We start from the raw sequence: 15,168 nt of genomic DNA, 5'->3' as shown, positions 1-15,168 counted from the left end.
TGTTTGGCTGTGTTGTACAGCCACGGGCACTGAGTAGAGCAAGGGACAAGAGAAAATCTGATATTTCACACCCTCTGGTGTAATTTCCTGTGGTTGAGTCTATCAGGGAGTGCTGGTGCCATGGTGGTCCCACTGCATTTCTTGGCTGGCGTGTCCTGGAGGGTGAGGCTCAGGACAAGGCCCTGCAGAAGACTCTCAGAGGGGTTCTGGAGGCACCACTGTTGATTTTTACCCCCACAGATTCCAGCTGAGGCTGCTGCAAAGTGACTCCAGTTCTAAAACCAGCTCTGGAAAAGGTCCTGTGCATCAGCACTGAGGCACAGCTCAAACAAAGAGGAGTTTCTTTGTGCCAAGTGCATTAAAAATACCCAAACCAACCCAACCAAACAACTCACGGATTCTATCGTCGTCTGAATGGGAAAAGAAACATTTTTATTCAGTGCCACAAAATTTGCATCAATAACAAGTCCAGTAGCACACCAGGAAATTTCCACATGAGTAAACTCCACTCACTGCAAAAAGGCTTGTATCCACTCCTGGAATTTAATGGTTCAGCTGGCATGTGAAAGCTGTTATTTGGAGGTTTAATTATTACGATCAAATTAAATTTCAGCTATTGCAGCAATGAGCAGATGCCAGCTGAGGGATTCCTTGCTGGGGAATGCTGGAGAGGATTTTGGTGTATCCACATGGGAGCCTCCCTGCTAGGAGGATGCTCAGAAGGCATTGTGCCTTGGATAATGAACTATTCAGGAGTTCTGGGAGTCCCAGGGATGCCTTTTCCTGGTTATGAATTACTCCTGGTGAAATCTGGCTATGAACTGCCTCACGGTGACCTGTGGAGTTCCTGGTCAATGAGGGGCTGCTGGAATGAAGGGAATGCTCCACTTCATGGCTATGGAGCTTTTCCTTCCCCCAGCAGGAGCTCTGGCTGGGACTTGTAATGGAAAGTGTGAAGACTTGTGCAGATGAAGAACAAAGAGAACAAAGACCCTCCAAAACTCACTCTGTCTTTCCAACCAACCCCACAGAATTTGTCTGTGAGCTTTCATAGTTTTTGAATTGCCAGCCACAAAAAACTTTTAATTCTTTTTGGCCAGGCTGTGAGTGCACTCAGAGGGTGGAGCAGATGAGGAGACACAGGTTTGGGGAAGCAGAACACAGAACTATTTGCTTTCTGGAAGGCTGGAGTGAGGTCTTGGGGGAAATCTGCCTCACACAGAGACTTGACAAGAGCCATGAGGCTCTGGATCATCCTCCCCTGGACTGCCCAGGCATGGGAACTCCATCCCTCTGTCCCACAGGGCCAAACTGCAGACCCCCCAGCCTTCCCCAAACACCTGCATCCAGGGCATTTAGGAGCTGATTCCCCAGGGCAGGGCTGCCCTTGCCTCCACCCTGCCATCATTATTATTATTATTAATATTATTATTATTATTATTATTATTATTATTATTATTATTATTATTAACTATTATAATATTATGTTTATGTTTATGATGTTTATTTTTACACCCAGGCAATTCACTGTTTTGCAGGAAATGTCAAGATTTTCCACACAGGCACCTCTTTCCCCTGTGCACCCATCTTGAGAGAGAGAAAATGGTCATGTGCCACTTGACCAAAGCAGGGGCTTTGCAAAACTTTAGAAGGCATTATTCTGTGTATTCCCAACTTCATGGCCAGAGTTGAGGCTGGGTTTGAAAAATGTGGATTTACTTCTTTTATAGAGGAACATTTATTTTTTCACAGCAGAAGGAACTCTTTTGAGTTTCCTGCTTGAGACAGAGATTGAAAAATACACTGCCTTGTCTTTCAAAAATGTTCTGAGGAGCCACTGCAAGGTTTCAGATGAGGGCCACAGTTATGTTCTGGAGGTTGTCAGAAGGAAGGATGCTGCTCAGTCTTTCTCTGTTCTCTTTACTGGAGCTGGCATGAAAATGGATTATTCTAAACCATCTCTCTGTGTGGCTGTCCCATTTGTCAGCTTCCTGCAGGCACATTCCCTGCTTGATGTTTTCATAAACTCCACTCCTTTGCCTTGGCTTCTGGTGATAAATTGTAATGGCAAGTGAAAATATTCCAAAATAAATCTGTTTTCATGGCCCTCTGCAAAGTCCACTCTGAGAGCCCTGTGCAGATGTAGCACTTTGGGAGGAGGTGGGGCAGCACCAGGTGCACATCACACATCAGCCCTGTGGTGTCCACATTTTCAAACCCTGCCCCAACTCTGGCCATGAAGTTGGGAATGCACAGGAAATGCCTCTAAAGTTTTGCTCTGAGGATACAGGTGAGATGGACTCAATTTCTCCTCCTGTTTCCTTGAGAATACTTCCAACTTCCTGCTGTTATTTTGGTAGGGTCTGTATTTTCAAATAAGGAGCAAATTATTATTATTATTATTATTATTATTATTATTATTATTATTATTATTATTATTATTATTATTATTATTATTATTATTTGGTCCAGGAAACCAAAGGAACATAAGGAGAAATAACAGAAATTTTTAGGTTGGAAAAGATCCCAAGATCTAGGAGATTCTAAGATGCAATCCAACCATGAAGCCAACCTTTCCAGGCCTCCCAGTGATCCCATGGAGAGGGAGGTGCCAGCAGCAGCCCCAGAGCTGGGCTGTGACAGAGCAGGGATGAGGCCAAGTCCAGAACTGCTTCCCAATGACCCCCCCTCATCCCTGAATCCTCTACTCCTGGTACCAAGGCTGCTGTTTTCCCTGGAAATGTGTCTTTCCAGCCCAGAAACTCCTCTCCACTGGAGAAGCCCCAGCAGCAGAGTCCTTCTTGCGCTCTGTGGATGCTGCAGGGCAAAGCCTGTGGTGGCCCCTTGGTTTGGGCTCTGCAGCTCTCAGCACCCAGAAGAAGCTCTGCCAACACCTCCTGCTTCTGCTGCATCCTTGCACACTGTCTGATGATCTGAGAGCTTTTCCCAGCCCAAATGAGCTGCAGTGAGCACAGCAAGAGATGAAAATGAACTCCAGTGATGCCTTTTTCCTGCAGGAAAATGAGGATGGGCAAGTCCTTCCTCTGAGGTGCCCTTCAGCCCAACACTGGGACACTGCTGCCGAGCTGGGCTCAGCTTTGTTTTCTCTCCCAAAGTAAAAGACAGGCTGAAACTAGGACAAAACAACAAAGAGGGAGAGACAAAAAGGGAGAGCCTGGGTTTGAATTGACAGAAACCCCAGGAACCGGAGTGCAGCCCAGTAAATATTGGAATGACATTACCTGAGCTTGAGAAAAAATTGACAAATTGTTAGGCTGAATTCCTGTCTCTAGTGGAACTGGAGAGCAACCACCATGGAGATAACATTATTTTCTTTAATCATTTTCTTTGGCAAGAGAATCAGAAGGAAAAAGCTCCAGAGTGACTCTTATTATATTTTCCCTCCCTCTGCCTTTTCTTTCTGATTCCCTCCATCGTTCCCAGCTCTGTCAAGATTGTGACAAACTTAATTACCAGCAAACAGCAGGAATCCCAGATGACATATCCATGGTTTTTTCTTTCTTCTGACTTCATGAGATCTTTCTGGTCTTTAATGTAGAGTGAATGAGGACGGGGAGCAGATGGTGCTGGTGTCCAATACCAGCAGCATCTGAGCCCTTATCTCCTTGAGATCTTCAGTGTCAGGATGGGATGTGGATAACAAAACCTGAGTGATGAGATTCAGGGCTGGAGGTTCAGAAAACGGGATTGTGCATGACAGGCCCAGATCTGCCATTTGGGGGCTGTCATAGAAACCTGCACTCATTTCAGGGCTGCTCACAGCAGGGACTGCACAGCCCAGGCCTCTTGCTCCAAGCTCCTGGCACCAGGATAAGGCACCTTTGTGCCTCCTGCATCTGTAAATTTGATGCTCGTTGGCTATAAAACAAGAGCTGGGTGAAACATTGTCATTTGCAGGGAGTTTGCCCTAAAACCATGTTTCTAGGGCACGAAACAGCTCAGGGTGAGGTTCAGTGAATGGTTTTGAGCGAGAAAAAAGATTTAAAAGAAAAATGCCTAAAATACTTTGAGTATTTTTAAGTGGAGTTTTGCCCTTTGATCTTTTCAAAGGGAATTTTATTGTCTTGCTGTCTCAAAGATGTTTTGGCTGCAGGGGTCTGGAGAGGCTTTTCAGAGTCCTCACCAGTTCTACAGTTCAAGAAGCTTGTGGCTAGCCAGGTTTTGGCCACCTGTGCTCCCATTGCTGCAGAAGCAGGGAGCCCTTGCCTCCACCCTGCCATTACTATTACTATTATTATTATTATTATTATTATTATTATTATTATTATTATTATTATATTATGTTTATGTTTATGATGTTTATTTTTACACCCAGGCAATTCACTGTTTTGCAGGAAATGTCAAGATTTTCCACACAGGCACCTCTTTCCCCTGTGCACCCATCTTGAGAGAGAGAAAATGGTCATGTGCCACTTGACCAAAGCAGGGGCTTTGCAAACACACCAAACACTGGAAGTTTGGTAGAAAGAAGCAGCAAATCTCTTTTTTATCTTAGTTTTATCTTCACCAAACCTTCTCTGAACAACTCTGCACCTCCTTCTGCATTCATTTCCTCAAGCTGGGTGTCATGGAGTTACTTTACCTTTAAGGGAGTTGGAGTTGCTGGGAACTGCCTGGAGTCTTTTCTCCTGACCAATTATCGGTCATTGCTGAGAATTGACAGCAGTTTAGGCCATTGAAAAGTGGGATCAACTTGTGAACCCTACCTTAAAGTGTAAAAGCAGAGCTCTCTGGGTTCTCTTTGTTTCCTGGCTGGAAGGGTGGCGGAGCTCCAGGCCTCCCGTTCCCTGCCCAGGCCATGCGGCCGGGCGGGGCCGGGGCCGGGCCTGCCGCGTCTCCTGCCCGGGAGATGGGGGGGCCTGGGGAAGGTTTTCCTCGGGCCCGGGCCGGGCCAGGCCGATCTCTGGCTCGGCTGCAGGTTTTGCTGTAACTAAATTCACTAGAAACTGCTGAGTGAAGAAGGAGAGAGGCTCTGGACCTGCAGCAAGCAGAGACAGCGACCACACTCTCCAGAGCAGCTATGAAGAACTTCCCATCGCAGACGGCTCCAGCTCCTGTTCGGCAGAGATCACCGAACCATCTACAAAAGCCTGGGCAAGATTTTAACTCTTTCATTACCCAGATGAGACTTGCGGATTAATCTTTTTAACCAGAGAGAGAGAAAGAGAGTGATCAACATGAAAAGAGACTTTATAAACTACCAGTGACAGGAAAGAAAAGAAGCTTCAGAAGAGGTAGAGAATTAAGAAGATGCTTTCATTAAGCTGAAATATCTTTCTGTTAAAACTATGGAGATGGACAATGAAGTCCTGAAAAGAACTCCTTTAATTCATGATACAGTATCTAGGGAGGAATAATAGGGTTCAAAGTGTAAATTGGAGTAAAAAGTAGAGTAATTATGGTATAGTGAAGTGCTGGGAGATTTGAAGCCTTGAGAGGCAATGAGAAAACTGTTTTCTAGTGAAGCTCACAGAAACAGATGAAGAAGACTTTTTTGCCTTTGAATAATTTATCTTTAAAAATGCTATCCCTAGACTCATGGCCCATACACACTTCAGAGTGATGTGAAAATGGGAGGAGTGAGCTCTAATAATAGCAGCTCTGGGCAGCTAACATTAGGGCAATGGAAAACTATAACAAAAATAGTTTTCTTGTGAGAAACTCCATAAATTAACAGGAAGAAACTTCTGTTTCTCTACTACGACTGGTGAAAAGACTGTAGCAAGAATTGGGGCTGTTTTAACCATCAAAGTTCCAAAGTTTTTGTCTCTGTTGTCATGTGAACAAGGGAATAGTGGGTAGATAGGGGATGAAAATGTTTTTCTGGAAGTTTATTCTGGTGTTCTTATGTCATGGAGTTACTTTACCTTTAAGGGAGTTGGAGTTGCTGGGAAGTGCTTGGAGTCTTTTCTCCTGACCAATTATCGGTCATTGCTGAGAACTGACAGCAGTTTAGGCCATTGAAAAGTGGGATCAACTTGTGAACCCTACCTTAAAGTGTAAAAGCAGAGCTCTCTGGGCTCTCTTTGTTTTCTGGCTGTGGAGGGTGGCGGAGCTCCAGGCCTCCCGTCCCTGCCCAGGCCATGCGGCCGGGCGGGGCCGGGGCCGGGCCTGCCGCGTCTCCTGCCCGGGAGATGGGGGGGCCTGGGGAAGGTTTTCCTCGGGCCCGGGCCGGGCCAGGCCGATCTCTGGCTCGGCTGCAGGTTTTGCTGTAACTACATTCACTAGAAACTGCCCAGTGAAGAAAGAGGGAGGCCCTGGACTTGCAGCGGGTTGGAGCAGAGACTACACGCTCCAGAGCAGCCATGAGGAACTTCCCATCGCAGACGGCTCCAGCTCCTGTTCGGCAGAGATCTCCAAACCATCTACAAAAGCCTGGGCAAGATGTTAACTCTTTCATTACCCAGATGAGACTTGCGGATTAATCTTTTTATCCAGAGAGAGAGAGAGAGAGAGATCAACATGAAAAGAGACTTTATAAACTACCAGTGACAGGAAAGAAAAGAAGCTTCAGGAAAGGTAGAGAATTAAGAAGATGCTTTAATTAAGCTGAAATATCTCACTGTTAAAACTATGGAGATGGACAATGAAGTCCTGAAAAGAACTCCTTTAATTCATGATATAGGATCTAGAGAGGAATAGTGTTCAAAGTGTAAATTTGAGTAAAGAGTAATTATAGTATAGTGAAGTACTGGGAGATTAAAAGCCTTGAGAGGCCATGAGAAAAATGTTGGGAGATTTGAAGCCCTGAGAGGCCATGAGAAAACTGTTTTCTGGTGAAGCTCACAGAAACAGATGAAGAAGACTTTTTTTGCCTTTGAATAACTTATCCTTAAAAATGCTATCTCTAGACGCATGGCCCATACACACTTCAGAGTGATGTGAAAATGGGAGGAGTGAACTCTAATAATAGCAGCTCTGGACAGCTAACATTAGGGCAATAGAAAACTATAACAAAAATAGTTTTCTTGTGAGAATCTCCATAAATTAACAGGAAGAAACTTCTGTTTCTCTATAAAGACTGGTGAACATACTAGCAAGAATTGGGACTGTTTTAACCATCAGAGTTCCAGAGTTTTTGTCTCTGTTGTCATGTGAACAAGAGAATAGTGGGTGGATAGGGGATGGAAAGGTTTTTCTGGAAGTTTATTCTGGTGTTCTTATTATTGTAGTTTGTCAATAAACTTTCTTTTTTTTCCCTTTTAAGTTGTATGCCTGTTTTGCTCTTATTCTAATCCATATCTCACAGCAAGAAGTAAGTAATTTTCTTAGTTAGTGGTTTAAAACCACGACATCTTATTATTGTAGTTTGTCAATAAACGGGTTTTTTTTCCTTTTAAGTTTTATGCCTGTTTTGCTCTTGTTCTAATCCATATCTCACAGCAAGAAATAAGTAATTTTCTTAGTTATTGGATTAAAACCACGACATAGGACTTTTGTGGGCACAGGGAGGGTGTCAGAAATGCTGACAAGGATGAGAAAAATCTATTTAACGATTCATCTGGAGTATATCTGAAGAGGAACCCAGAGATGTCTTCTGGGCTGTGTTTTAAGTCACTTCCTGGGCAGCTGTGGCTCCCCAGGGCAGACAGTGGCCCAGGCAAGCAGCAGCCAAGTGCTCTGAGGGCGCGTGAGCCCATCCGTCTTTGCCTCTTGCCACACAGATGTTGCAGGCAAGTGTGAAACCCTCTGCTCTTTGCTTCTGTGCAGGTGCTGCAGGAAGAGCAGAATGAGAAGAGGGCTTTAACAGAGACACTGCTCCAAACTCGGGGACAGCTCAGCCAAGCGTGCCAGCAGGTCCAGCAGCTCAGGCAGGAGGTGAAAGAGCAGCAAGAGAAGGGACAGGTAAGTCTGAGTAGGCAGGGAATGGAGTGCAGGGCAGGGACAAGGGCACAAAAGGCAGCTCCTGGGAGTGAGGGGGCAAGGGCTGCCTCAGGCTGTGGGAGCCTGGTAAACTCCAGAGCTCAGGCCAGGAAGGAGGGCTTGCAGTGCAAGCAGAGCTGGGTTGAGAAGCCACAAGAAGTAGCTGAAGGAATGGGGTTTGGAGACAGCAAGTGCAAAAATCTGAGCCTGAGGGCAGGTCCCAGGAAGTCGCTCTGCATTTTGTTGCCAGACCATCAAGGCAAAGCTGCAAGCTGAGCTGCAGGAAGCTCACAATGAAATGCTGGCAGTGCAGAGGAGGCACAAGGAAGAACTTCAGGGCATCAGAGAGGAGATGAATGTCCTCCTTGAGCAGAGGGATGCTCTACAAAAGCAGGTGAGTGAAACAGCAGTGGCACTGCAGTCAGCCAGGGAGGACTCTGTGGCCTTCTTGCTTTTCCATGGCAGAGCAGCAGCTGATGGAGTGATCCCTGGGGCTACCTCATGCTCTGGGGGCTCCATGGCAGCTGCTCTGAAGGACACTCAGTGCTCTGCTGAATCTCAGCTGCTGCCCCCTGGACAGCTGGGCTAGTCCTCTGGGCTGTTGGCCAGCACCCATCAGCATGGACTCCTGCTGGCCTCTTCTTGCTAGCCTTGGTTTGGGAGGTGCTTTTTCAGGTGGGCCACTTAGAGACTTAACCAAGTTGTCCATCTCTATTGGGAATCTGCCAGTCCCAGGACAGGGAGAAAGGGAACGTTTTCCTTTCTCATTCCTAAGTGCCTCTACTGTGGCTGACAGTGGCAGGCTGTGGCTGAAGGCAGGAACTCCCTGTTCTTTCAGGAACAAAAAGCAGAGTGGGCACATGCTGGGCTGTGACTGCAGGGCGAACAAACAGCCAAGTTGTTTAGACAATCCTCATCGGACAAAGCAGTTTTCTCTGAGGTGGTGCAAGTCCTAGGAGTTTATAAAATGTGATGCCATTAGTAATGAGTTGCATGCTTCCTTTCTAGGCTGATTCTGTCTCTGGAGGAAAAGAGCATGGATCTCAGAATGCTGGAACAAAGGAACCAGGTGCTGAACAATGAGCTGTCTCAGTTTCATTCTGCTCTTCAGCAGGCCGAACAACTCTCTTCAATTTGTGCAGGACAACTGAAGCAGCTCAACACCCAGGTAAGCTGGGCACTCCATCCTCTTCTCCAGGGACACACAACACCACCTTTGGCATGCTAGTCCCAACCTCTTTCCCCTCCCAGCAGCATCCACATGTTCTTCCCAGGCCTGCTGCTGCTGCTGCACCCTCAGGCCAAGGCTGGATCTGGTGTCTGCTGCCAAAGTTTTCCCCCATTCTCTCCTGGGTCCCAGCAGGAAATGTGGGAGGAGAAGCAGCAGCACACTCCTCTGGAGCTTCTCTGTCCCTCTGTTAGCAGTGCTGTCCCTGACAGGATTGGTGCCTGTGCCAGGCACTGAGCAATGTGGGGACACAGACGTGGCTATGGCAGGCTGGGCAGGGCACTTCCACCACAGCCAGTTCAGCCCGTGTTCAGAGCTGCAGCCTCAAGGGTGCCCCTTGCCTCCCTTTCCCTGTTTTCTCTACCTTTGTCTCCACTGGAATCCTTGGTTCCACTGGAATGCCCTGGAATCCTGCACAGGTGTCCCAGCTGCTTTGTCTCTCTTGGATTGCTCACTCTGCACAAGGCCAAGAGCAAACACACTTTGCTATTCCTCCGAACCTTGCCCCTGCCATTCCAGCTTTTTTCTCTGCTTGGAAGATTCCTTCACTTCTGTCAGCTTTGGAAGATTTTGTGGGCTTAAGACCAGGCAAACCCAGTCAGGCAGAGAAGACAGTGCTGTTGTCACTTTGCAGAGCCTCCCTCATCTCAAGGAGGACATTCATCTCCTCTCTGACGCCTTGGAGTTCTTCCTTGTGCCTCCTCTGCACTGCCAGCATTTCATTGTGAGCTTCCTGCAGCTCAGCTTGCAGCTTTGCCTCGATGGTCTGGCAACAAAATGCAGAGTGACTTCCTGGGACCTGCCCTCAGGCTAAGATTTTTGCACTTGCTGTCTCCAAACCCCATTCCTTCAGCCACTTCTTGTGGCTTCTCAATGCAGCTCTGCTTGCACTGCAAGCCCTCCTTCCTGTGGCTGAGCTCTGGAGCTTACCAGGCTCTGTGCTCCCACAGCCTGAGGCAGCCCTTGCCCCCTCAGTCCCAGGAGCTGCCTTTTGTGCCCTTGTCCCTGCCCTGCACTCCATTCCCTGCCTACTCAGACTTACCTGTCCCTTCTCTTGCTGCTCTTTCACCTCCTGCCTGAGCTGCTGGACCTGCTGGCACGCTTGGCTGAGCTGTCCCCGAGTTTGGAGCAGTGTCTCTGTTAAAGCCCTCTTCTCATTCTGCTCTTCCTGCAGCACCTGCACAGAAGCAAAGAGCAGAGGGTTTCACACTTGCCTGCAACATCTGTGTGGCAAGAGGCAAAGACGGATGGGCTCACGCGCCCTCAGAGCACTTGGCTGCTGCTCGCCTGGGTCACTGTCTTCCCTGGGGAGCCACAGCTGCCCAGAAGTGACTTAAAACACAGCCCAGAAGACATCTCTGGGTTCCTCTTCAGAAATACTCCAGATGAGTCGTTAAATAGATTTTTCTCATCCTTGTCAGCATTTCTGCTTCACACTCCCTGTGCCCACAAAAGTCCTACAATCTCACTTTGGCACTGAACACCTACCAGCACACACCAGAAGGGGAGTGGTAAGAGAACAGTGAAGAAACTCTGAGGTATGTCTTAGAAAAACAGAACACAAGAGCAGCAAAAAAATCTCAACTTAAAGCTGATGTTTCTGCCTGGCTTCCTGTGAGAGGGCTCATTCCTGGTCCCAAAGACAGACCCGGTCACCTTTCACCTGCCCAAATTCAATGGAGAGGACATGGAGGACATGCTCCACACAGCCCCCATAGCCTGCCATCTCCACAGCTCCAGCCTTGCAAAAAATCACACCAGTTCTCCCTTCAGAACCATTATCTGTCGCTTGGCTTTTTCAAATCTAGTTTGTTCATCTTGTTAGACCTGCAGGGTGGCAACTTTCTGCCTCAGCTCAAGCAGCACCTTCTCTTGTTCCCGCTCTCTCTTTGCCTTCTCTTCTTGCCATTGTTCCAGCATCTCAGCACGGTGCCTTTCACATTCACTTGCCTGAGGAGGGGAGGAGAAATTTGCAAGATGAAGTCCCAGCAAGCTCCTTGCTGAAAAAAGTGAAGCTTCATCCATCCCACAAACCCCAGCCTGAAAAGACAACAGCACTGGCTTTCTGCACTCCAGAAACCATGTCCTGTCTGGGAATTTAAGAGGAGGCTCAGCAGCTGCAAGAATCACAGCCTCATGGAATCATTTCTGTTGGGAAAAACCTTCACAAGCATTGAGCCCAAGCACTCACAAAAGGAGGTGTCACCTTCCCCTCCCTGATGCCCCAGCCACAAGCACTGAAGGACCAGGGGCCTGTTCCATTGGCTTCCAGCCCAAACCTAATCCCTGTGTCAATCATGGAAGCACAGCAAGAAAGGACCCAAGTTCCCGCTCCTGCAGCCAGAAGCACTGATGGCATCTGCTCCATGTTGGCATCTGCTCCATGTTGGCATCTGCTGCATGATGGCATCTGCTCCGTGGCAGGAGAGACTCAGGGATGATCCTGCCCTGGGCTGTCACACTTTGGGTGGGCACTGCCCAACCTGCTCTGGAACTCCTCTTACGCCCTCACTGGAGCCATGGCTGCATTTGCTGTCCCAGCACCAGCCTGGGAGGCTTCACACACCTCCAAGTCTGAGATGCTGACTCTGCTGCCCAGCCCAGCAGCTGGAGGCCTCTGGCAGAGGATTGCTGCCCTTTCTCATCCTCAGGTTCTGCTTGAGCTGAACCTTCCCACAGGCCCAGCTCATACAATTCAGAAGCATATTGTCCCGTACCAGGTTGTGCAGGAGCTTGTTTACTTGTACTTGCTGAGGTGTTCCCTGAAGCCTGAGGCTTTCCTTATGCTTCTGCTCTGCCTGCATGAGCTGCTGAGCTCTCTCTTCCTGTTCCTTCCTCCTGAGAGCTCCCTCTGCTTCCAGCTCTCGTTGCAGGAATTTCACTTGTCCTGCAAACATCACCAACAGCAGGAGTCAGAGTCTTTACTGACTTTACTGACCTCAGGCCCTTTCAGGACCTCCAGCCCCACCACTCCTCAGAAGCCCTGTGGACAGAGGTGGCTTTACAGGGTGCTTAGCTTTTCTCGGCAGGGGCGGCACCACAAACAAAGCACACGAGGTCCTCACCTTCTACCACTGCCTTGGCCTGCGTGACTCTGAGCACTTGAGCCTCCAGATGGTTCCTGCTCATCTCCAGCTGAGATATCTGCTGCTGAGCAGCAGACAGGCTGGATTCCAGGCTCTCCTTTGCTGACCTACAAGTTGCAAATACAGAGAGACATGAGCTGCTTGCTCCTGACACCCACAGCTGGTTATTCCAGGACAACGAGGCTCAAGATCCCCACACATCACTATGGAAAATGGGTCACATGGAAACTCGTCCAGAGAAGGCACTTTTGTGCCATTTCCATAGCAAAGCAGGGCCCTCTGAGGGAGTGCCCTGGCCTTCCTTATGGCCTGGCACAGCACACACAGCCCAGCCCAACTTGACCTCAACAGCCAAAGCTTCACTTGCTGTTCCTGACCTATGACACTGGGGAGCTGTGCCCAGACAGGATGGGCTGACGAGCAAAGTCTCAGCCTCTGCTCACAGCCCTTCTGTCATCAGCACTTGCAAGCTGCTCTGCAGGGGGACAGGACAGACTCTTGTCCTGCCCAACTCCTGACTTTTTAATGCTCTTGAAAATGGACATAAAGTTACATCATTTTACAGACACCGTGTATTTAAGAGACTTCAGAGCTACTTGGCATGATGCAGAAAAATCTCAAGGACATGGCAGCACTTGTAAAAAATACCAACACCCTAAATGCAGAGACTGCTGTTTAAACTCTTGCAAGGTCAAGGAGTAGGCTTGCCACCTTTATTTTAGTGTTGTTGGCTAAGCAGGCAGTAGCCCAATTGGCTTGTCCTTCTTTACAGAGTGAGAGGGACCATGCAAAGGGACCTCGGTGGTTTGGCAGGTGGATGCCCATCAACAATTAGCAAGAATCCCCAGAGGTCATTGAGGATTCCATAGAGCTTTCCCTGCTGCTGTCTAACCAGCCCTAGCACCTGGCCCACACTTCTCAAGAGTGGGCTTGGAAGCAGAAAGCCTCAAGACTTTCAGCAGGAGCCTCTGGCTTCACCCACAATGGCAGCAAGCAACAAGGGAAAACATACAGGACTTCCCCTTCTAGAACAAAACACTCCCAATGTCCCCAGGTAAGAGCCTGGAATGCTCAAGATGGGGCTTCAGTTCTGAAGATCAAGATCATGTCAAGCTACTTGGTAACAAATGAGGGATGTTCAATGCCCAGAATAAGGAACCAAACCTAAGAGAAACATGAGGTTTCACTCAACCTCTGCATGCTTTAACTACTACTCAATTCAGGGCTGGGTGGCTTGCTTTTGACTTCCCACAGGAATGTGCTTGGCAGCACAAACAGGAGCCCAAGGCTCATGAGAGCTTTATTGGCTTTAGATGTCAGAAAAATAACCTTCATATTGTGACTTTTTTGTTTTTTGAGACACTTCTATTTTATGTCCGTGGAATGTAGAAACATCTGAAAGGCTCTGCTCCCTGCCTTTACCTGGTCTCTGCCAGCTGCTTGGAAAGCTCTTGTCGCTGCTGCTCCATAGCTGCCAGTCGTCCCTTAAGGGCAGCCTTCTCCTGGCCCAGCAGCTCCTTCTCTCTGTGCACCTGGGCCAGTGGTTGCCCTTGGCCAGAGGATTGCTGGCGCAGCTGCTCCAGAGCCCTGCTCGATGACTCTTGCTCCTGGGAAACCTGGAAACAGGACAAGGTACACCTTGAGCCCTTCCTCAATGATGGTGTGTGCCATTTTGAGGCAGCTGTCCACAGCAGTGTCCCTGTCTTCTTCTGCCAGAAACAGCATCTGGGCTGATCTGGCTGGCACAACTCCCACTCCCACAGGTGCTACCTAGCAATGAGGTGTCCAGAGCCATGGTGACATCATCCCTCCTTTGCTCCAGCAGATCCCTCTGAAGCTGCAATTCCTCCAGTGTCTGCCTCTTGACTTCCAGCTCGCTCTGCAATGAGGGGTCTTCTCCCTCCAGTGCAGCCTCCACTGTACAAGAAGGGCCAAGACAAGTTTTCAAGGGAAAGCCAGTCTCATTTCAAAAACCAACCTCCATCCTGTCCTGCTGCTGGGCCTTTTCCACCTGGGGTGATGTTTCCTTCTGCTGATCGGTGTTCCTTTGACGCAGCCACAAGGCTCCTGGCTCTGGGATTCCCATGCATTGCTGCAGCTTTTCCCTGGACTTCTCAATGTTTTCACAGCAACTGCAGAGACAAGGCTCAGTCAGAAGAACAAAGAGGCCTCAAGAGTCACCAATCCCATTTCCAGCACTCCAGGCTGGAGCAGGGGGCAGTGGGCTAAGGAAGACCTTGCTCTTTCCCTCCCAAGGAAATCCTCCAGAGGCAAAGGGAAAGGAAGGCAGGATTTTGCCTTCCTTCAGTGAGAAGCAGTGGCTGGGCAGAGGCACGCAAAGAACAGAATTCAGGGAAGCGGTATGGTGAGAAGAAGGAGTCTTCTATTCCAACATGGCTGTGCATCTCCCACACAGCCTTAGGAGTCACAGTAGAGCATGAAAAACCCTGACAGGACGATGCTCAAGAGCCACACATGGTAGGGCAGGTGATTTCTTCACCCAGGAACCTCTGAACTCCCAGACCTGGAAGCAGATTGCCTCTGGAATGCAAGGGGAGGAGGAGGAGGAGGAAATGTTCACCCTCTGATTTCTTCTATCAGATCCTCCATCTGCTGATAGCGGCTTGTGACCGTTTGGGTTTCCTCGTCCATTTGACCAATATGTTCCTGCAAGCGCCCACAATTCCCTGAGACTTCCCGAAGCAATGCAAAGGGATCCTGTTTATCCGTGGATGTCAGAGTTGAGAGGATGCTGCCAGGATTGTCAGTGCAGATAATGGAATGGGCCATGCTGTCACCGTCAACTGTCAGTGCCTGAAAGCCCACATCCAGCTGTTAGTCAGGCATTCTCTTCCTATTCCAAAGGACCACTGAGATGCCTCTTCTGATCCCACAAGAACCAGTGTCCATTCAGTTTCAAAATCCCAGCCAGCTCAGCACAGTTTACTCACCTCAGGGGCTCGGGAGGAT

Source organism: Cyanistes caeruleus, chromosome 16, assembly GCF_971803275.1.
Source record: "Cyanistes caeruleus chromosome 16, bCyaCae1.hap1.1, whole genome shotgun sequence".
Lineage (NCBI taxonomy): Eukaryota > Metazoa > Chordata > Aves > Passeriformes > Paridae > Cyanistes > Cyanistes caeruleus.
The sequence above is the reverse complement of the archived record's forward strand: the minus strand, read 5'-3'. Positions refer to the sequence as shown.